Here is a 23,927-nt window from a genome sequence, read left to right as displayed (position 1 = left end):
CAGGCCACAATGGATAAATTGGTTTTCAAATTTTAATTCCCGATCGTTATTATTCCGAGAGTTATTGGCTTATTCAGTTATAATTACGCAAACGATCGAACACGGACCGCAACACGATTTCAAAACATCGTTGCTGCCGCTTTGTCCACGGACCAACCTTCGAATTGATCGCCGGCAAGGCCAATCGCGTGAAAAATTTCACTAGACACGCTGCATCCGAAACATCGACCATTCGAACAACTTGATTTTCCAATTTAATCGCTCCACTTTATGTACATAATTACCGACACTTCATAATATTTTGAAATAAAAGGAGAGCTTCGATTACGATATTTTATTTGCTGCGAATTCTTTTATCCTTCTGTCTCCTTTGTTCCTTATCGTCAATAAAATAACGTCTCATGTTTTCAAAAAAGAATATTAAGAGCTTATCATTATAATGAACAAATTATATTTTACATCCACCGAACAAAGTTCGAGTTCTCTTACGGTGTCACACTAACGAATTGATAAATTCTAAAGAGACAAAGGCATTCAAAGTTTCCCCGTTCGTTTTGGAAAATATTCTTTCGACGGAGGGTCCTCGCGTGCACCAGGCTGCTCGTTAATTTGCCAGTGAAATTGCCGCGCCGTTAACAGTGGTTTTTATCGGCTGCAGAAGGGACAGCGCGTGTCAATCAGACAGGCGCGCGTGTACCGCGATTCAGAATTGAATGGTCCTCGTAATTACGGCCGTATCTTTGCCATCCAGGCAATGCGTAGAAGTATGCAGTTTTTATCGTCACGGAATACTCAGTCGCAAAGCGACGAACCGAGGCCAAGGGTTGAGACGACGCACACACAGTGGGTTGCGACATAATCGCGTTTGACGGTTCGTAGCACTCACAAATTAACTGGTTCAGCGGCTTTAAAATTATTATGGAACGCTTCCTGGAGGACCGACTTGCTTCTCTCTGCTCGACGCTCTGTTAACTGAATTTTTCAAAAATGCTCGCCATCCGCCGCGCTCGATTGTTCGAGACTTCTTTATAGGGTAAGAAAGTTGAACGAATAGTGGAAACTTTTAATGGCAAGAATGGCACGTTAAACTATAAAAAGGTACGTCTTTGGATTTTGAAGACAATTTGCGACAAGGGCGGAAGTTACAATTTCTATGAACCTTTTTCTAATCACACATAAAAGTTTTCTATGATAAGCGTTCAAATACTTTCGTCAAACTGTGTATATGTACTTCGAACAAATTCAAACTTACTTGCTACCAAACAATTTCGATCTTACCATATCAAGATATTAGCAGGAATTACAAGAGAAGAGAAATAGTTAAATGAAAAGTGATTTAGGGGACACGATATCCTACAATATGATCGATTTCGAAATGTACGAAGGATCGAGTAAATTTTTAAACATTGGCATGAAATAAACCGATCTATATACACAAAGAACAAGCTTTGTGATTCGGTGTGTAAAGTCGCCAGATCGATCTTTCTACGATAAATCGTGTGACAGATAGCATCGGATGATAGCGCAACAGCCGATTTCCAGTTGGATGCACGCACGCACGCGTTTAAATGGCGTATTTTACATATGTTTGGAATCAGGTCGTGGAACTAGCTTCAAATGGCAAGCAATTTCTTGACTTACGGACCACTTCTGTCGAGTAAGACGAAATTGCATTCGTTACATCGTAGACGACCGACACCTCGAAGTTTCTCTACGACAGGCTATTTACAACTTCGTTACAACTTCCATACGCAGGAACTTGCTCGCAAAATAGCGGCGCCGAGTAGTTTTTAGGATTTACCGAGCGCGAACTATGAACCAGAGTCGATATGCCGAATGAAATTTTTCCTTCGTATTCGAAACGACTTAAAGACGCGTCACTTTATCCCAAGTTAAACGCCGCCACTTTTCAACTCCTTCAAATTCTCGTCGGCTTTAATTGAAGATTCCCAAGTAACGCTCGTTAATCCGTTTCTGCGCGCAATCAACGTGATGAATATCAAACCCTTGCCTTTAGATTTTTCCAGCTGACGCTCAAGCGATCATTAACTATTAAATGTTGCGAGACCGTTTGATGTAAAAAAATATTCAAACGTTTATTTGTGTTTCGAGATCTTTACCTGGAAGAATTAAATCTCAAACGAGGATTGAAACCAAACTTTGTTACAAATATAATTGGTCTTCGTTTTGTCACACGATACTACGAAACAAAAGGTTAATGATCTTCGGTAAAGGAACAAATTTTCGATATTTCGTTTGACTCGTGCGACAACACGCATTAAAAAAGAATTTTAATGTACGATACGGTTCGTCTATCAAAGGAATTCTATTAATTGTTACTACATCAGAACGAAAAGTACAAAGACATTACGAAGAAATTGGGATAAAGAAAATGTAGCTATGGAATTTCTAATGGTCGGTACTTCAGCGAAACCATTGGTTATGTGCCAGTTATGCAAACGTCGATAATGTAAGTCGCCAGTCACGAAACAGCCTGAGAACATGATACACGTAGTATATGAGAGAGGAATCGTTCTCTGGCTAATAGAGGAGAATTTGTCGAAACGTTTCGCCATTAGCGAATGGTCGAGACGATATCCAATGGGAGAGGATTGCGTCACGGATTAAGGGCAGACGGTAAACACGCTTAACAAATATTGGATGGCAAAGTTGGCCCGACGCGGTCTTAAAAATAACAGACTTTTCTGAAAGCTCGGACCGCCGACGTGCTGGCTGACAAGCCACTCGAAACGAAAGGCGTGACACCGTGAAACGCTGTCCCAAAGTAACGTTCTCTCTTTTCGCTTTTTTCCTTAGCGACCATACGCTAGAAAACGTGTGTTATGATACCGTGGGTATACGTGTTTGCTGTATGAAGAGGAGAAAGAAGTCGCAGAGAAATAGCCAAGAGAAATTGACAACTCATTAGTCTTCGACGTGATACGCCTTTTTTAATCCTTCGCGTCGAATAAACACAGTCAACTGGTTCGAGCCTCGACTCTGAATCGGAAATATCTCGAAAGTTATTCAAGCACGGTTAGAAGTGTCATCCAAATACCAGGGTGAATGTTTTTTCAGAAAATAATCCCAGCAACCGGAGCGCTGTGTGGCAAATGCAAATTTAATAACGGCTAATTTTGCTGGCTGAAGTTTAGACGTGGCGTGGCGGTTGTTTGCGAGTTCTCGTTGCCGGTGAAAAATTTGCAGTTTATATTTCACCTAAATTCGAACGCACGGCACCCGCGTATAATTCGGAAATTCTCTTACGCTGCCAGGAACACGAGTTTCCCTCTTTTCGTAGCCAGTGTTACTCATTAATCACGTTGTTTAAACATTTTTCTGAAAAGTCCCAGCTACAAAGTATACATTGGCCAAAGGATTCGATAAACGCGACGCTAAACAAACTCGTGTGTCAAATATAATCGAACGTATGAAAAATTTCGGGGACGCTTCGACGAGCGAGGAAATCGACGTTGCGCCGAGGTCGGTGTTCTACATCATCGATCCTTGGCTTCTCTTTGTTCTCAATCATGCTCACCCCTTTAACAGCAATCGCCTAGTTTGCCCTGCTGGTAATCCTATCTCGCACGCCTGACGCAATCGTCGAGCCGAGCTCGAAAGTGGATCGCTTGCGAAACGCTTTTATATCCAACGTCCCACGTAGCTTCTTAGCGAATCAACGTAAACCAACGAAACGTCGAATCGATATACACAGACTTTCGCTATTTAGAGTTTATCTTAGAGAATAAGACATTACACGGTGAAAGTTTTACCGAGCTGCTCGTATTTTGTCCTAAATTACATGAAATCAAAATCGATACAAAATTTCACGCGTCAAAAACCTGAACGGTATCTGTCGCCATGTCGAGTCGAATGTCTGATTCAGTGTCAACGACACTAAATTTCACGAATTATCCACCGATTAGAGGAAATTTCCTCCTTTCATAATTCTCGCGCGTATTTCCGTAGTGGCTGTTTCACATGTCATTCAAGTTGCCGGTTACGGCTCTGCAACGGCGTGAGAGCGCGTCCGTTCAGCCTTGTTGTAGCAGCGTACGACAGCTACCGCGAAGGGAGCAAAAGGAACGTTTAATTTATGCGTGCGCCGCACTATAATGTTGCAATTAGGGGTGACGTGCAAACGATAAAGGCATTGTTCTCGCGTAGATCGCAATTACCACGGTCGCGAAAAAAGGAAAAAAGAGAAAGAAACGGCGCGGCCTCGTTCGAAGTTCCACGGCATCGCTCGGTTTTCCCCCCGTTTCGACGCCATGCGAACAGGAATGAAGACGAATCTAAGCCATTTCGTTAAATACGTGCGCTAATTGCGCGTACGCGCAAGGCGTAAACGACCATTCGGAAGGGTTACGCGCTCAACGAGCACTTGAAACGTTCATTATGCGCACTTGTTCCGCGACGTTGTTAATTAGGTGTTCCACCCGGGGAACAGCGGGAACCGAGACGCGCGTTTGTGGCGGCTACGTTTATGTTCCCTAAATCGACGGCCGATTGTCGCACAACGAAACACACAGAAAGTGTTTCTTGCGTCTCGAGTTGGGAAGAAAGAGCCGATGTTACTTTTCATCGAGTGACAGCGCCAGTAAGCCAATTAATCGAGCGTCGTTCCGCTGGATCGTGATTGTGTGAGGCACATACAGTAGCGTTTCGTCGACTGATTACAGAGATTGTGAACCCTTGTCTGAACAGATATATTGTTTAATGTATTTATGATTTTCTATCGAAATAGGATTTATTTACTCGATATGAATAATTTGAAAACCAATATCGTTAGGAGGTATTTATTAATACGATTTTAATGGAACCCACGAGAAGAAAAAAACGAATGATTACTGTAAGAAAAGAAAGAATGTACTTCTAATCTTGGTTTGTGAAGAGCTGACAGTAATATTTGAATACATCCATTAAGGGCGAAAATCCTTGAAATCCTCGACTAGAGCCAAGACTGTTCTTCACAACCTAACCCAATGAACTGATTAAAAGCCGATGCGGCAATTTATCTTGCTCGTCACCCCTTGGCAGTTAACAGCTGGGGACTAGACTGCACCGATTTGAGTTATAGGCAAGGGAGCTTCGACTTCGATGACTCTGACTATCCGAAATAAGTATTATTATGACAGAATCCAGACAGATTTATTTTTAGACTTACTTCCATAGTCAATTAATAACGAGACTTATCGAACTAAAAAATTCTGTCGAAAGTTCGACCTTATCGAAGCAACGCTATTTGCCGCGGATCAGAGATCAGCCTACGCGATATCTAGGACGGCACAGTGTATCGTCGTCATCGAATCGAATCCGAGCGCAGTTTGAATTACACACTCTTCAATTTTACGGTATCGCCCGTGCGCCCAGGTAGAACCAGTTTAGATAAGGCGATCAGTGACACGAACTAGGAGAAAAATGGAGAAGAAGGAGCGTGAACTTGACGTAGGAACGAGCCGAGAGAACCCGCCTTGAATGACGTGACCCCAATCTTTTGGCCCGACCGTGACGTTCCGTGTAATTGGAAGCACCCGAGGACCTTCGTTTTCAATCGACTCTGATTGGCGGACATCATCTCCGCGAGAAGCAAGCAGGCCGGGCTCCGATATCGAATATAATTGCCGTGATTCCTTAGAAAACTCTTCGACATTATTTTCGTTTCTTTTTATAGAACGAGAAATTGATTGCCAGAAGCTAGCAGGAAGAAGCTGACTTTTATGTACGCAATCTGTATCGCGCGTGACAAGTAAAAAAAAACTATTTCCATCGGACGAGGATTAACTTTGGACATTACGTCAGATCGACGAATATTTTTGTTCCTTTCTTTTCTTCGCTCTCGTCGGACTACGAAGGCCAAGGAAAGAGATGGAAAGAAGAATAAAAGGGGAAAGAGGAAAGTTGCGCCATGAGTCCACTCTTTGCTCGACGATTCATGGACTCAGCGCGATCTCATCTTAAAGATTACATCTGAGAAGACTGTAACGAACGGGGGATCTTTTTCCATCGCTCCGCGACTGCTCCGATTCTTGCTACCCTTTATGATATCGTTCACCCCGGCCGTTTTCTCTCCCCACAGGGCGACGGAGGAAAGGGGAAGTTCCAACTGCTCTTTGATGACGATGCGTCGCCGACTCGTGCCGTAGCTTTATTTTATAGGCGTCTTCCGATCGAGATATTGATTGAGATTCGCGAAACTCGCCGAAAGACTCTCCCTAAATCGCTGAAACGAAATCTATCTCGGCAAGGGTCGGGGAGTTGGAGAGTTCGGTATTCCAAGAACGTTCCAAGTGGCTCGTCCACGATCGCGGATTTGTACGAATCGAACGATGTTCTATTAGGGATAAGAAAGTGGAATTCCCTTCGTCGAGGAAAACAATGATATCTTGTACACAGATTGAAAGGGTATACACGATGTCTTGAATCAGTTACGAATGAGAAAGGTTAGCCCGTCTCTTATTAGAAACTTCTCCGGTTTTTATTCACAGACCTGAAACTTTTCGGTTTTCCTATGAAAATGAAAAAAGATTTTTCGATATTTGAATCGCGGTAAAAAAATTATCTGAATATTTAATCCGCGATCGAACGGATTAACGTACCTTATAAAAACTCTTTTTACTTTGTCTGAAATTTCCTCCTTGGTATAAAGATTGTATAATTATACCTTTATCGTGATTTACATAAGTTGAAGTTAATTACGTTCATACACGAGCCGTTGGTTGATCAACTTCGTGAATTGAAAAATAGAGGAAAGCGATATTCATGTCATTTTCTTGCAGCAAATAAACTTTCGAAAGTACGTCGTTTTCCTTCTTATAAATTGAACACTGATCGTGCATTCATGTACTGGAATTGACACATTGAAAGACTCGTGTATCCATGTATATAGCACGATTCGAGTCGCAGTCACAAGGACTTCTATAAACGTGTTCCAGTAGAAGAGTCTCGTTATAAAGCGTTCGAGAGAACTGTGCGCAAGGACCGATCCTTGGAGTCCTCGATGCGAAATCTGTCGCGTTGTCTTAGCTCTCAATCATTCAAAAGGAAGGACGGGCCCACGCGTCGAGCTGAACGAGCGCGTTAATAGCGAGAAGAGCGCAATGCGTGTCGCACAATGCAACGGCGTGACGCGTCGTCGGGGTAGAAGGGGGTTGAAATGTGAATTCGAAGTTCGGTTCACGGCGCCTGCCTCTACGTTCCCCTACCCCTAGTGCGTCATTTCGATGCCATATGGGACGAATGGTGGATGCCCAAGTTTCCGACAATACCCACTCTCTTTCCTCTATTACTCCGTTTCAATCGACCACCCCCAAACCCGGCCACCCTCTCCACCCAATCCTTTTTTTACTCGGAATTTATTGCGTGGTCTTCTCCTTTTGTAGCTCGAGGATGCGTAGAAGAAGGATCGATGCTTGGAATATCTTGCAACACGACGATATTTTCCTTTCTATTTCTTTCTCTCGGCGTGCATTTTTCATTGAACGACACCACGATGACAGCTTCGGTTTACGTTTGATCGTGGCCGAGATTCATGGCAAGCCGTCTGGTAATAAAATTCATTTGATTTATTAAATTGTTTCTGCCAGAGATTTGTCGTCCGTTAGTGGTTCGAAATATAACTTCGTCTTTCACCGCGGAACGGAATAAGATTCGAAATAAAAGCAACGGATGGTAATGCTTCGATTAAATACTTTTCGATGAAAATACCGATACTGGTATCAACGATTTCGAGAAAAGATGCGAGAAAATTGTCTCGTTCCCGACGGATGTACAAGCGACGTCATTATGTAACGTCAGCGACGATGTTAACGGCATTTTTATGCTAACAGAATTGAAATGCTAACAGAATTAGTCGCGATACACTGCGGAATAACAGATACGTTTAAGATTAGACTAAGTTATCGCGGTATTTCAACGTGGATTTTACTCCGAAGTATCGTTCGAAACATCCCCTAAAGTGGCGAACGATTTTCTCCCCTTCGTAGACGATTCCAGGCCAGATACGACTCAATCCGTACAAATTTTGCCCACCAGAAATCCCTGCCTATTTATTAGAAGAATAAAATGTAAAGCCAGGGAAACTGTTGAGCGAAAAGTCGACGAGACAGATAGAGAAAGAGCGGAAAAAGGTTTAGCCTCGCTTAGCGTGGAACACCGCTGCAAGCCACACCGAAGACGTATCCCCTACAAAAAGTGACGCCTGCCGTGAGTGATTTTATTAAAAATTCATGTGTCTGAGAACTGCTATCCGAATCGTGCTTCTTGTAGTCAGGTTTATGCTGTCAACCCTCTTCTGACGTACGACGCCAGCGGGAAGTTGATTTGTTCGGTTGACGATGTTGACTGTGCACCGAGGAAAAGGGTATAGGGGCATCGACGTTGACGATGTGGCATCGAGAGGAAGAGGACGGAAACGCTACCGTCGCCGGGAACAGGGAAAGGATAGCGGCTGGCTAACTTCCTGTACATAAGACCGCCCTACGCGTCCCTTTCGATTACCGGTTAACTCTCGTTGGGGCTATCAAAATTTTACCCTTTCGCAGAGAGACGATGTCTGTCTGTTTGGAACAAGTCTACGACGACGGCAACGAGGTCCGGGCACAAAGACCGAGCACGCCTGTATGCTGCAGTCTCATTTAAATAACAGATAATTGCCAGTCCTGTTAATTGAAGCGCCGCGGGGAGGATCGTCGTCAGGGCTAGAGAAGACTTAGCCAAGATTTCGCACGGTACCGCCCTCTCACTTCTGCTTTGCTTCCGCTTTGCTTCCGCTTTCCTTCGCTCATCGGCGCTGTCTCTTTCGCCGCGCTAGAGTTAATGCGGGACTCGATTTCCCGTGTACCGGAGCTGCTGTAACAAATAAATCGCTTTTGTCAGTCGCACTCCGTCCTCTCTCTTTCTCTCTCTTCGTCTCGGAGCTTTATCCCGTTTTGTTCCCCTGTCCCTGACTGTTAGCGACGTTCGTCGATGGAGCGGTAAAAAGTTGAGTCGGCGCGCTGGAAATCACGACGCAGTTAATCCGGCTAATGGCGACGGGGTTCGCAGGGCGAGATATTCGTTGCGCAGAAATTGGAAACGTATCATTATCTTAGAATTCCTCGCGGCGCCCCTCCGCGCCGCCCTTCCCAGCCGCCCAGCAGCCCTTGTTTCGACGACGTTCTATCTGGCTACGCTGAAGAACAAAACGGAGGGAGGATCTCGTTTAAATAACGGATAATTGGAAGTCTCCTTAATTGAAGCTGCGCAACGAGCGCGGAACAGTTAGCCGCGTTTCTCGCGAAACGCCCGTTCCGTTTCTACTGCACTCCCAAGACGAATCTTGCTATTAACGTCAACCGCAAATCGTGGTAGAAAGTGGGACCAACACAACCCGAGTTACATCGTTTGACAAAAGAAACCGCACAGTTTACACCGTATTCTTTTCATACTTGTGTGCGAGCGTTTTGTTTCCCGAGACCGAACGACAGGAAGTCGCGTTCGGCTTAATCCGATCGCAACTCTTTTCCAATTCTTTTACAAACGTCACGGAAGTATACGATACCTATGTGTAGAAACTTTTCATGAAAAAGAAATATACCTATATTGTATATTAATTTTGTATTAAATATAAGTTTGCGATGAATATCTTGCTGCTTTTATATATATTTTTAGATCGGCTTCAAGTTTTACCAACATAATCGGGATAGTGGAATCTCGTTACAGCGAAATATCAAAATATTCCATATAATACATACGACATAGATATATATAACGATTTTCTACGACAACTGTTCAAATACTTTCCCGAAGAACAAACGTAGTGAAACTGTCAAATGAAAACTCTTGAAAGATTTTATTAGTCGAAGAAGAGACTCGGTAACGCGACATGACGCAGCCTTCTCATCTGCGGGATGTGCAACGAAAATGGAGCACATCGTCGGGCAAAAAGCCGCGCCAGGACGAAGCGATAGATGCCCGGAGGAATTGTAAAATATGGTTTACGACGATGCTGCAATGCAGGTCTTGGAGGATTCAGCATTTCTTCTTCACTCGACCGATCGATAGGTCGGATCGACAGACGGTAGTAGTCTCGACTCTCTGAGGAAACGAGGATTTCAGAACGTGCTAGTGCCATGCCAGAGAGAAGAAGCTGGTGACGCTGGTGGGTCCCGTGGCACAGGACGAAATTCAAAATCTCCTCGGGCAGATTGCCTCGGGCCGCCAAGTTCTCTTTAACTCCCCGCCGCACAAAGAACCGCGTTTGCCCGGCGAAAATGTCGCGATGAAAAGTCGCGAAAACGTCTCGAATCAACGTGTCGCGCGGGCCAATCGACGCGCAACCAGCTTCTGCTTCCTCCGGGCGTTCCGGGATCATCAGAGCGCTTCAACTACTCGATTCCCACTGCGCCTCGAGTGATTTTTAGCAGACGTTTGGTTGCGTTTATCGAAACTGACTGCTCGATCTGGTGACTGTTTGCGAGCTTATAACGTAAGTATCATTTTGCTTTAGATTATTAATATAATACAAAAACATTCGGCGAAATAAGCTCGCGTACAAAACAACGTTGCCGAGAATATCACATTGTATCGAGGAACGATAGTGACTTTAAGCTAGAGAAAAGAATCGAGCTGTCAAGATTAAGACTACAAGATTAAGAGCTGATTAAGACTATCGGGACTTCAAGCTTATCGATTTCTAAGAATTTTTTTTTTAGATAAAGATCGACCTCGAATGGAGTCTAAAAGAGAGTTCGTGGTATAATAAAACTACTATTATTGTCAATATCGTTGTTGAATTATGAAAAATAAAGTATATTAATAAAATATATTAAATCGCGTAACTCGTTATTCGCCGAATGTACGCAGTTATGACGCTATGTATACGACAGCTTAATTTGGAAACGAACGAGGTGCTTCTTGCAGGAAGCGCGAGGTTGTCGGCGCATATCAACCCCCCAATTTCGCGTTTCATCCGTCACGGTCAATGGCTGCCAGTGCCGTATCGTCGGGCCTCGCGAGAGTGGCCCTGACAGTGACATGTGGCCAGGAGAAAAACAGAAAATTCACGTGAAAATTCCCCGATTCCTCTGATCGCCGTATACAGAGAGGCAATCACTCCGTGCCGGATGAAATTGGCATTTCGATTGGACAAGACAAAAATTGCAGTACGATCGGCCGACGGAGCGACGTACGACCGTTAAATCGCAGTACTATCGCGTCAGTCTGCGACAACATCGATGCGATCCTTTCCAATGATAAGTCACGATGAATCGTCGAGCGATGTCGCCAGAATACGAAGAAATTAGCGATAAAGCAGCAAGAATTATGCCACATTTGGGTCAACGATATTCGTCGCTCGATTTTTTAAAGACCGAACACCGATCGTGTATTTCGAGAAATCTTCAGAGAATACGATTGATCCATTTAGATTGCAGGATTTCCTAATAGATCGACTATGATCGTTGGATAATTTCTGCTGCATGTTTGTTCAGAATTGGATCAACGCGCGTTCTATTTCCTTCAGGATTTATATCTCATGGTTAGACACGTCCTTGTGTATTTTAAATGGGGCAACTAGTATACGTAATACGCGTAGCAGATATCGTGTCTACCACAGATACTATCGTTGGTAGACAATCGTAAGACGACTATTTTGAGCACTCTCTCTAAAGGCAAGCAACATTTTATGTACCATAGAAGAAACTATAATTCACAGACATCTAAAGCAGCACTCGCATATTACGATACAAATTGCATACATTTCCCTGAACAATATCACTCGGCGTATACCAAAAATCTAACCCTCCAACAATTTCCGCGTACTATAAACCTCGCGTTCTCGATCTGGAATAAGGCCGACAAAGGAGGAAGATTTTAAAACTTCGTCTTTCCTAATCTTACCATCTGCATCGCGTCCGCGGCTCGTACTCGCGGTTCCCTTCGAGTTTCCTGGACCAGAGGCAACCGTAAACCACACCGCCCTGCCATGAAGCACATCCCTAGCTATCGTTTATGCTTCTATGAAGTCCGTCGATTACCAAGGTGTGGTTCATGCAAGTTATTTCTTGGCACGGAGTATACGGCTCTTATAATAAGGCACGCACACTCGTAACCGCGTAGGGCACATTTACACGGATAATGCAATAATGTCTATGCGAGCCTTCACGCTTCTAAGCACCCGTACAAAAGCCACGTACCTGCGTAGCTATGGCTCCACGTCCCTTCATCGCGATCATCTCTGCTCAGGCATCTCGCTCCTTCTAGGCTTTTGCTCGTTCTCAACGTTGGACGTTCGGAGACGGTGCGTTTCACCGCGCCGCCATATGCCGCGCATGCCGATATGCCCATTAGCTCGCGATTTCTGCGAGATCTCATATTGATATACGTCTAATAGATACCGTCCGCTACCGCGTTCGTCTCGCGCTCGCACGTGATGCAGGCAAATTGCCGAGCAGCCCTGTTTCCGCCTCTTCTGCCTTCTGCCAAGCAAGGATGGAAGCGCGAACAAACGAGATTAAGGGTGCGATGAAACTTTTTCTATTTTCCGTGAATGGCTTCAAAGGTGTTCTTCTTTCGCAATGTGATTGTTCGAGTATGAGAAGTCGAAGATTTTTGGAGAAAGACTGATTTAAGTATAACAAGGTAGGATTATCCTAGAGCCACCTTTAAGCTTGAACGTTTTAAAATTTAGTTTTGAACTTTGTATAAAATAATCGAACTTATCGTACGACATATAGTTAGCTTGCGATACGATAACGGAAGATGGTGAAAATATCGTGCATTTTAGCATCAGTGGAGGAAAATATAAAGAATGAGAAAATAACTTGAAACACCGAGGTTATTTCGAAACACCGACGAGATATTAGATAAAAAGTGATACAATTAACAACGGAATAGCTTCCAGAAATAAAGTAATGTAGCGTGCTATCGAATTTTTTAAATTACAACTGAGAACATTCGTGAAATTACAACACAAGTACGATCATCGAGAAGTTAAGGTAAATTCGCGATATATTTCGCTGTTTATCGCGCCACTAATAACCAGTCGGATAACTTTTTAGCGATTTACATTTTCAATCAAGCGAAATTATTCGTAATTACATTTGATAAATTACAAAGAAGATCGCGTAACTGGACTCGAATATCTTTTTATTTCAAATAACCCCGGTTTATCCTATTTGAAGGTTAAAACTTGTCATGGTTTTTAACTTGTCCGTATGTGTGGTGTTTCGTGGAGGAAGCGGGTTTAAACGTAGCTCTCGGAAGAGGAAAAAAGGATGATTCCATCGGATCTTTCATTTGCCGGATGACTGCACTGCCAATTGAGCTATCCAGACTACCGACGGATTCTTCTCCTCGGGTATTCGAAAATCGCTTCTGCCTACGACTCTAAAACTATCGACTCTCCTTTTCATTTCTCGATCGCTGTAAATGGTCTCTTCGTACGTTAACTGGCTGCAACAGTCGACTGACACGATCGAAGAAAATCGTTATCGCGGAGGTGATATATATTTCAGAGTGTTTCGTTGCGGTGTTTCGAAAATTCCTTCCCAGAAACGAAAAACTTCGGTCCGCTTAGCAGCGATGCACGCTATAAATCCCGTTCGACTCGACCGGGTAAAATTGCACGCTTTACATCTCGCCACGGGTAAGTGGAAATTGGTTCTTCCATTCCAACATCCTTGAAACTACCAACTTTAATCTCACGCCAAAATCGATGTGGCCTTTGCCATCTCCCGATCGCAAGGGAACGGCGGCGGTGTTCGGAGAGAAGAGAGAAGAGAGAGGAAGAGACGAGAGGAAAGGGGAGGAGCTACATTGATTTACTTCACGAGCGACAGGTTTATTACTTGGATGTGTACAAACGCACCTGCATGAATAAAATCCGGATCGTACTCGACTCGTCGGGGATTGATTCGAATTCTCGCGGAGAAATCAAGCGTTCGGAACGGAAAACGGGGGAATGTATAACATTCCGAGATCTCGAGATTGGATTCTTCTTCGTGCGTTCTCCTTTTATCCCCGGAACCGGGTACAAATTCACTCAAAAGTCACCGCCCGTTTACGGAGGAAAACGTTGATTATTGCAAACGCTCGCTGAAATCTTGCTTCTTCCCGCGAGAAGTCTCTTTTTCCTCTTTCCGCGTTACTCCAAGAGACAAACGCGGTATTCCGAAAATGCAACGTCTAGTTGCTTCTGTTATTCTTTTATGGTGATAAACGAGAACAGCGAGGAATGCAGATTAATCCGAGGTAGTTGCAGGCGAGTTACAAGGCCAGTCATTTTTTACCTCGAGTAAACCACGTAGTTCCGAACGAGATACATAGCGATAAAAGGTGTTTTATATGGGCCAGTCGAAGACGATAGAAAGCACGCGCGTCACGCTCGCCAACCCCAATAACCGTTCCTCAGCCGCCGCCTCCGTAGTCGCGCATTATCTTCCCCCGGGAGCTGCCGATTGCAACCGGAGCCCACGCGATTCCAGTTTCCGCTAATTTCTTCGTTGTTACCGGAGACATCTTGCACAGAGATCCGTGTTACCTGGTCTTTAGTAAGCCGCCGCTAGGCCCCGTCCTTAATGGGGGGTCATAGATTATGGCAAATGAGGAAAGTTGGGCAGCAGCGTGCGCGCCACCAAGGGGCAAGAGAAAGGGCCATGTGGCGCCAGCTGCGAAGCTGCAGCTTCCAACTTCATAACCGTGAGCCGGGATGGGCCAACGCTGGCCATGCACCCTGAAATTTCCAAGCTGCGAACCTGCCGTTTGCATCCGTTTATTCCTCCTCCCTTCCCCTTTCTTTTCTTTCTTTCTTCTTCGTCTACGTCAGTCGCGGAGGCCTCGCTCGAGTTTCCCTCGTTAATGCCGATCGATAAACGAATGCATAAAAGGATAACAAACGTCGAGATTATTGTATTATTAAAATGCACCGGCTACGAAGCTCGTTTGGCAGGATTCAATAAATAGGACTACAGCAGCCTCGAGGCCGGAGGAAAGAAATCACGGATCCGCCTTTAAAAATCCGGGCATCCGGGTTAATCGCGTCTCGTTAAAAAGGAATCGATGTAACGTTGTCGGGTTTATCGACGATTCGAGGCCCGCCTCGCGGATCATTACACGCACATCCTTCGAGACGGTTCTCTACCCGAGTACGCGGCGACTGATTATCGTAAACGTCGGGACGGCTCTTCCGGGAAATCCCTAAAGTTATTACGCCCGCTGGACCATGCGAGCACGGGAGGGCGGGCCTTCGACATTTCTTAGGAACGGTCAATCAATAATTGTCTGGTCTGGACCCACGTGTCCGTATAAAGCGAATAGAGCGGGCAACACCTGGTCCTCGTACATCTTGGCGCATGTGCGACTCTTGAATATTTTCGTGCGATACCCAGCTACGAGTATCTTGTTAATTACCAACTCGCGTTACAACAATAAAACTATAGTTGCAGACTTCTATGTCCTGCTTTAGATGCATAATACCAATACGGTATACGTATGTATCGTGTGTGCAGACTCGTGTATTCCAGATCATTGAAACTAAAGCTCCAATCCGACGGCGTAAACTGATTCTTCAAAGAGTTCGTCTTAGTGGACGCAGAAGTGCCCTAAAGGAGCGGGAAAACTATTATTTAAACATAGACGGCTCCCTCGAGCGCATAACTCGCAGAGAATGTTACATTTTGCTAACCCTCCCGAGACTTATCATCGTGCTCTAAACAGAGAAACGGACGATGGAAGGAGTTCTAGTGAAATTACTCAAAATTTTAATCAAGTATCCACTAACGTAGCCTCTTAATCCACGAATTGCTTATATACGGCCGAACAAAAGTAATCTCCATTCTTATCTCGCTGAAGAGTACCACCTCGAAAGTAACCGTCCTCTTTACATCCTTTGCGATTCACTCCTCTTCCTGAATTTACTAGGTTCAGCTCATTGGAGTTTATTGCCGAACTCGAAGCCGAGACCGAGATAGTCTACCGAGAGATGCCACAGGTCAAAGATCTACGTCTTTATCTGCCCCTTATAGAGATTCACGATTTTTCCCTTCTTTCCTAACGTTTCTTTTTTTCTTTTTTCTTTTCTTTTCTTTTCTTTTTCTCTGTCCCAGCCTCCAACTCGTGACCCACGTGCACCGTACGAGCGGAATAGCAACGCAATTTCTCCCCGTAGTTGAGGAGTTCGGCAGCTACATAATTAGGTTAACCCTTGTTGGTTTGTTGGCCCATCGCGTCGTGTCACGATAATACGGAGGTGTGGAAATTTCCAGGGACTAACGGACGTCGAGAGGAACGACGTTTCTCTCGGTTTCCCACCGACGCACTTTTGTTCCAACAAACTTCGATAATGAACAAACGCTGACGAGACAGTTCCACTGGGTCGTTCTTAAAGAACAAAGTCGAGTCGATGAGAAACAGGATGTAGAAACGTACGATGTAAGAATTCGTCGTCCATTTTGATCGTCCAAGCGAGAATCGTAAGTGGAAGATCGTCGTTAATCTTCGCGAAATCACGTTGCGTGTTTCGCGTGTAGCAAATACTCGCAGCCAATTATTCCAATATCCTTGTTACAACGATTACCAGGAAATTAGTGGCGTAAATTAATTAACATGTGATACTATATAAATTGCTTCTTAATGGATCGATAACGTTTTCCTGTCGTCGAATTACGTCTCGAATAAATTATCAACGAACAGCAACGTGGAAAATAATTACCAAGGGAGAGTGTTCGACGCTCTCGGTTAATTTAACGCGAGAAACCAGTTCAACGTATATTTGGTGATAATTTCTCACCGATTTTATATCCGTACATTGACAATAAAGATCGCCTGGTGAAACATCCTTCGCTTCTTCGTATTTCGCCTCTTTTTTCGTCGTACGACGAGACACATTAGCCTCGTAAATTGTTGCAGGTGGGCGTCCGAGATAGACTGTGGCTTGCAAATATCGTTCGGCGAGACGGGTAATTGAAAATTAGCAGAGCTAATAGCGGCGTCGGGCGAAGAACGAGGCCGGAGTGCTGTCATTTGTGCCAGAAAATCGAGTCGCCTGGCCAGAGTGCCTTTTAATGCAATTTTATGATCGAATCGAGGAACGAGGGTGGCGCAGCCTACATCGGCCACGATTTTCCTGCTTCTGTTCCTGCTCCACGTTACTCCATGACGACAGAAAGAGAAGAGACCTACGTGCGAATTATTCACGTTAGTTTTATCTTAATGGGTTATTTTATTCGAGGATGAATACGAACTAGAGCGAACTAGCTCGTAACATCGTTTTCCCAGAGAGCATTATCACAACGACTATAAATAACGAGCAAAACAAGTTAAGATATCTCCGTTACAGATATACTCGCGCGTAACTGACTCCATAGACTCGGTAAACACGAGCGTCTGAGTACACAAAACTTTGACCAGCGAGAATTAATCCGGGGGGTCTAAACGGCACCGTGAACTTTGACACACTCCTCGCCGTGAATATTCTAAATATTTGATCTCGAATAGCAGAGCATAAAACAATCATCGTCGATTGCTGTCTGAGACGAAAACTGTAGCGCAAACTACGCGCTGTTAGTTCGTTCGAGAAACGATTAATTTTGGTCCGTTTCGCAACAGTGAGACGATAGTTAACGAAATATACCAGCAATAAATGGAGCAAATAATAAATTTCGTCCACGAAACTGAGAAAAGAATTCGCTGCTCCGGACTATCGATTCGCGATGTCGCACGACCAACTTCCGGCATCCGCGGTGTCTTCCGGACAAAGTGCCAATATCTTGAACGCGGGTAGCGGGCCTAACTTTCCAACTATTACAAAACTTCCGAACTAACCGGCGAAAGATTACCCGGGAATTAGTGATAATTTCGTGCTACTTCCTCGGCAAATTCCTCCGTCGCCGGTAACTACACCTAGTTACACACCACCGACACGAATCTCTGTTCTCTCTTCGTTCCTTTTTCCCTTCTCTTTCTTATCTCTTTCTCTCTCTCTCCCGTCGAAGCTTCGGAATCCGTTCGCGTCCCGAGGATCGGCGAACTTCTGCCCTTCGTTTTCGATACGATCGCTGGGACGCGACGCGATATGCCATCGGCTATTGACGATCGCGATTTAACGAACGAAGAACATACAGAGACGGTAAGAGGCCGTGGAATGAACGATAAATGGATAGACTGAGAAAATGAGAGAAAACAAGAGAGAGAGAGAGAGAGAGAGAGAGAGAGGAGGAGTAAAACAGACGCAAAACGGGTGAACTGCTAAAGAGAAGCGAGGAAAGAGAAGGAGAGAGAAAGTTCACTCGGCAATCTATTCCAATTTAACACTCGACTCCATGGCATTAAATAATCGCCCTCGCCTTCGGAGGAACTGGTCCCCATTCAATAATGGACTTTTATCCAACGAGCTTGTACTTAGCGCGAAACGGGCCCGGCTGGGTTGGGATATTACCCCCGGTAAGTCGGTGTTGTGACAGTAAAGAGCTTGAAATAAATCTTAGTTACAATCATTTCTTTTGCGGCCCGCGGCCCACGACGAACATAAATCAAATATCATCGTTCCGTGCGCTCTCCTTGCGCGCTTTCACGCGCTCTCTCGGTCCTTTCCCGCCCCTTTCTGTCGCTGTCTGCCGTCTCTTTCTCTTTTTGCCGCTCGGTCCCCCGGCTCATTGCACTTGCATTTACATTCAAGAACATCCGAACGGATCTCCACTCTCCTTTCCGATCTTCGTCGCACGTTCGCACGAGGTAACCGACTGTCTATCTTCCTCTTTGGCGCGCCACGTCCCGAACCGACCTTGATCGATAAAAGAGGCGCGCGGGCGACCGGATAGAGGCTACCTCCTATCGATCTAGAAATTTATTTTCTCGAACCTCGCCCACCTCGTGACGGACCAAACGTTCGTGTGTTTGTGTGTGCGTACGCGATCGGCCCTATAACTCTGCAGAACGAACGCGTGATCAGCGACCAGCTGGAATGCGATTGTTATTTAGGAAAACATTCCGCGCCATTGATTTATCGGTCTGGTCGCATCCTGTCCCCTGCTTGAGCTTCGACTTACAATTAGTAGCTCGTGCTTCGCGTTTTTTGTCCCTCCCGTGCAACACAGATCAAAATGTAATTATATACCATGCAAGGTTGCAGTAGCGTAGCGAAAAACACCGAGATGAGATTAGAAGTGGCGTTAAATCGAGCCTGCGAGCGACGATCGTTCGAAGCTTGGGTTAATCCAGAAGCAGCTGCGTTACGTGAGAATTTCTGCACGACCACGATGCCACACTCTCCAAGCTTTTTGCATAGACAGAAAAAGAGAAAAGGGGAATCGTGCGTTTTGTAATGCGAAAATCCTCTTGGCAACTGTCCTAGCAGTGATCCAAGAACCAATGTAGACTATACAGTTGCGTCGAGTTATTCGCGATTCTGTGGACGAAACGTCGATTCTGGTCACGTTCGGGATACCTTGGCTAAAAATCACGACGACTATGTGGACACGGAACCTTTGTCGATGACGAGACAATTCGTTTGTCCCTGGAGATCGGTCTCGGTTGTAAATAAGAGCCGGTTGCTCGAATCGCATCGAAGGAAAGAACATCGCTCACACGCGAGGATCGCGGCCCTTTGCGCGCCTCCACGACGATGCAATAAATCCCCGTCGATGATCGAGGGATCCAGTTTATCGGCTCGCGCCCGTCCGGAGAGGTCACGATGCCGCATGCACCAGGACATTCATTACGACGTGCTGCAAGTAAAGGGCCGGTGAGCGCCAACGATTCGCTAGGGAATTTCCATCTCGGGACTAGATTGCGTTCGCCTGTGAACAAAGCGTTAACACAAGATCAATTTGTTTCGTGACACGTCCCTCACCCTTTCTTCCGCATCGAAACGACGTTTAAATGCTCCGTGAAAGGAGTATGGAATTCCGATTCGGCTGTGTTAATTTCGCCAATATCAACGGGATCATCGAAATTGTATGTGACATATGTAGAGAAGCTACTCGGAATTATGTCTCATTTAAGTGCCTAATTTATGGGTATGCAGGCTATCTTTGGGTGGCATTTAGTATTTGGTAAACCACGATACCAATGATCTCTAGCGGTATCTAGGATCCTATTCGTGGAGAATATCTGCGAATTATCATGGAATGAATCCAGATCGTATGGCAACCTATGACCGATACACTATGTAACGTAAAATATTCTGTAGATCAATGCCGAAAGGTTGATCAAAACCGAAGGGTTAATCAAATTTTATAAGAAAATTTTCAAAGGTAATAAATTCTACGTTAGGCAGGATTGGTATTTTCTTAATTAAATTCGTCGGAGGAAAAAATCGCGTGTATTCGACTACGTAGAAACACGCCATGCTTATGGTCGATCGAACTCGATAGAACGAAGTTCAATACGATAATATCGACGAAATATCGATTCATCGATGCCCGCGAACGAAATCCACTGGTCCAGTTGTTGGTTTTTGGTTCTTGGTTCGAGGATAAGCCTCTGGCTTACACAGTGCACGTTCACCTGTTTTTTCTTCCGTTTCTCTTTGCCTCTTTTCACCGAGGCGCACGAGCCGTGTCTCCATGGAGTCGGTCGCAAATTATTCGCCGCGTCCGAGTAAAAATTTAATAAGCAGCCACCATGCTTCTCGTATCTCTGATCACGCCGCTTAAACATTCGCCTTCTTTACAAACTCCCCTTTCCTTCCACTTCTTTTCTTCTACGCCGTTTTTCTTCCCTTTCGCGCGAAACGCTATGGCGCGTGTACGAATTGCGAGAAAAAGGAGTCCGTGTAAAGTTATACGGGTGCATCCGGCTGCGAAAGTTTAATGGAAATCACCGGCGCCCGTGCACATACAAAGCGAATGTAGGACTGGGCAAGAACCAATAATTCAGCAGTCAAAAGATGGCAAACCGCGTGACAAGAAACGAACCAACGGCCAGCCTTTTTCTACCAAACACTTAATTCAGGTGGATGGACGATTCGTCTCTTTTACAACCGCATTGGCTGGTTCCTTTATTTGTCCGCCGTTTTCTCAATCGCAACGATTATGCACGTCAATTATTCTCAATATCCGAAAACATCGTGAGAAACTCGAAAAGGTATATGTATACTTTACCATGACAGGATAAAGTGAACTTAAAAGTTCCGTAAAGAGCTAGAATAAATATTATACGTTGACAGTTCAGGGTCAGAGGCTGAGGTTTTCGGGGTAAGCCTAACTAATTATTTTACTTGGAAGTTCAAGGTCGAATCCAAAGCTCCGTTGTTCTCAAGGGGAGACTAAACACAAATATTTAATCGCGAAAGTCGTCACGCTCTTTAATAAAGCTAAATAAGAATTTGGCTTTGGCAGCTTAATGTCGTGGAAAAAGTATATATTAAGACTCGTATAAGTATATATAAGACTCGTATTTACTTTAAAGTTTCAAGTTTCCTCTGTGCGCAGCTGAATGTCGCGCTGTATTGTTATACTAAGCAGTTTTGGTTCGAAGATCGTATCTTACGGATCATTTTTCACGTGTTACGCAGTTACATTTAATTATCTGAGCCTTTGGCCGTGTCCTTCGTAACGTACTAACTCGCTTTCTCGTTACCGCTGCAATCAGGCGATCGAGATACGTTCATTAGAGGTCAATAGCTCGTTCGGAACGCGTCATTCCTGCTGCCAGGTGGCTGTTACGATAATTAACGAAATAATAAACGACGCGTCGGTCTGTAGATCGGTACAGAAGCATGAAGGAAAATGTAACGATGTAGCAATTTACTCGTTACATCGCCGCAGCCCCCACGTTCGTCGTGTTCGTGAACGGGGCGGCCCGTGTGTGTACGTGTCGTAATGGAGAGTACGTAATATCATAAGCCACAATCGACGTTAGAGGTTATACGGATAATACGTACGTATCCAGGGATCGCGATTTGCCGTACACGGCCGCCCGTACGGCATACATATTCGTGGTACAGCCTGTAAACCCTACGGGTCCCGGCTTTTACGTGTCCGGCATTTCTAAGAGCCGCTCGAACCGGTTACATTTCGAATTTCCAATCCCTCGAATGCATATACATCGCGCCGCGTTATTGCATCATTGTATCGAGCCGTATAAATCGGTCTTCCTTCGGGAAGCAATCGACGGTTCCTCTAGTTTCCTCGAATTACGAATTTCGTGAGATTCGGTCGTGTCTAGACAGTGTGTCGAGGCGAATCGTCAACCGGTTTCCTTATGACAATACCGCGACAGTTTCGTTGCTCTTACAATCTTCCGGACGTCTGTGACGTTAAGACGAACTTTGCGTTAAATATTTTATGTACTTTGTATTTCTCGTTAGATAAAAAGAAGAGTAACCGGACGTTTTACAAAATAATCCTCTTAAACGAGTTACGGCACGGGATTAGTCGAAAGTAGGAGTTCCATGGCACAGAAACAGGCGCGTCGGAGTAGAAAATAAAATAACAGTTATCCGCTTTTTACTACTGTAAAATTTCACGTAACTACGAGAGCGGCGAGGAAAGCAATCAAAGAGGAAAGAACAAAGAACTTTGTACGTGTCGATTAGAAGCTTGACGCTAAGATTTACATCATGAGAAAGACAAAGACTAGTCGCAGCGCATTCGAAATCCCGAGCTTCGCGGACAAATTGGCCGGCTCTGTAATTTAAAAGACCATCAACGGCAAACTCTTGGATTTCGTTGGCCGCTGTTCTTTCCGGGACGATCGTGTGCCGGCAAATTGAAAATCTAATTTACCTCAACAGCGTAGGGAGGATTAAAGAAGAAAATAAAACGGGGGAGAAAAAAAAAATGAAAAGAATAGAAGATAAACCGAGATTGTTGGATCGTTCGAGTACGTACGCGGTTTTGTGGACATCGCAGAGAAGCTGATGAATGATGATATTTTCGCTACGTATCAGCAACACGTCCTATGGATTTAAATGGATCCTTGAAACTATTCGTAACCGTCCGTGTCCACGCCGGTGACGAAGGCTTGCGCGTCGTTCTCGCGCCATGGATGACAGACTAGGAAATTAGATCTTCTCAACCGCTGTCTAGAAATTACGAAATGTCGCGCGAGACAGCGCTCCCTCATGTAACCGGCCGTCTGATCCGACCGCTCTCGCGTTCCACGGGATGAATTATTCGACTTTTCGTCCCCCTACCCCTTCCCGCGTTATACCATCGCCGAAGACAGTTTATGCAAATGTAACACGCGGTCGACGGACGAAACGTCGTTGCTTCTAATCTCGTGAAACGCCTACTATACAGAGAGATATGTCCATCCCTGGTGCGCGTAATTCGTGCGAAATCCAGGCGTTTCGGTAGAGACAGGAAGTGGAGCGGCAACGGAATTACCGAAGAAATCAGAATTTCATGATAGATTTACCATAATGTCGGATCTGGAAGAGAATGGAGCACGCGTAGCACTATGACGTCGTGTTATTATTTAAAAGAGAAACAAGATTTTGCTCCGTTTAAAATAATACAACGGTGCGATGGTGTGATTGACAGGAAAGGCGAGATGACAAATGGACGTACTACCGTTCGCCGGTCTGACAGACGTCACGTCATAACGTGACCGATGAAAGTGGAAGCGAAGTCCTTGACCTCACCACTCTCGTCAAAGTGTCCCGTTGGTCCTGGGTAAAAAAATTTAAAGCAATTTGTTAGCGTCATTGTTGGTATGTCGACGACGAAGCAGCCAACAGACATTAGTAACCTTTTCTTACAGCGACGCGAAAGAAATCCGAAATACAGGCGGGAACACCCTGCGGACATCCCACCGACTCGAGGACGAGTGTGTTTTATTCCGCGTACCGAGAAAGCTTACTTTCACGCGGCAAAAACGTGGAGCCAGACACAAATTAAACGGCTGTTAAGGTTCTGAGGTTATCCATCGTCGTGGCGAGTGAATCTAACGGAGAGATCGTGGGCGAAGGATAGAATAGGAAAAAAGCAACGGGGTAGGTGGGG

At 44.9% G+C, this 23,927-nt stretch overlaps 1 long non-coding RNA gene across 10 annotated transcripts in view; it reads right to left on the bottom strand.

Annotated features, from left to right (window-relative positions):
* LOC138182687 (uncharacterized) overlaps window positions 1-23,927 on the bottom strand; it is a 240,271-nt gene that overhangs the window by 63,251 nt on the left and 153,093 nt on the right. For 5 of the 10 annotated variants that reach the window (XR_011173857.1, XR_011173850.1, XR_011173849.1 and 2 more), the window contains exons 5-6: window positions 19,424-19,775; window positions 8,534-8,847 (exon numbers count right to left, since the gene is read on the bottom strand). This is a non-coding gene — a long non-coding RNA (uncharacterized LOC138182687). Of the gene's footprint in view, window positions 1-8,533; window positions 8,851-8,911; window positions 9,173-10,647; window positions 17,157-19,423; window positions 19,776-23,927 lie in introns of those variants that run through there. The other 5 variants (XR_011173853.1, XR_011173854.1, XR_011173858.1 and 2 more) reach the window with 5 other exon arrangements.

This window comes from Bombus flavifrons, chromosome 8 (assembly GCF_040668555.2).
Source record: "Bombus flavifrons isolate JBK064 chromosome 8, iyBomFlav1_principal, whole genome shotgun sequence".
In the NCBI taxonomy this organism is placed as follows: Eukaryota; Metazoa; Arthropoda; class Insecta; order Hymenoptera; family Apidae; genus Bombus; species Bombus flavifrons.
The sequence above is the reverse complement of the archived record's forward strand: the minus strand, read 5'-3'. Positions and strand labels throughout refer to the sequence as shown.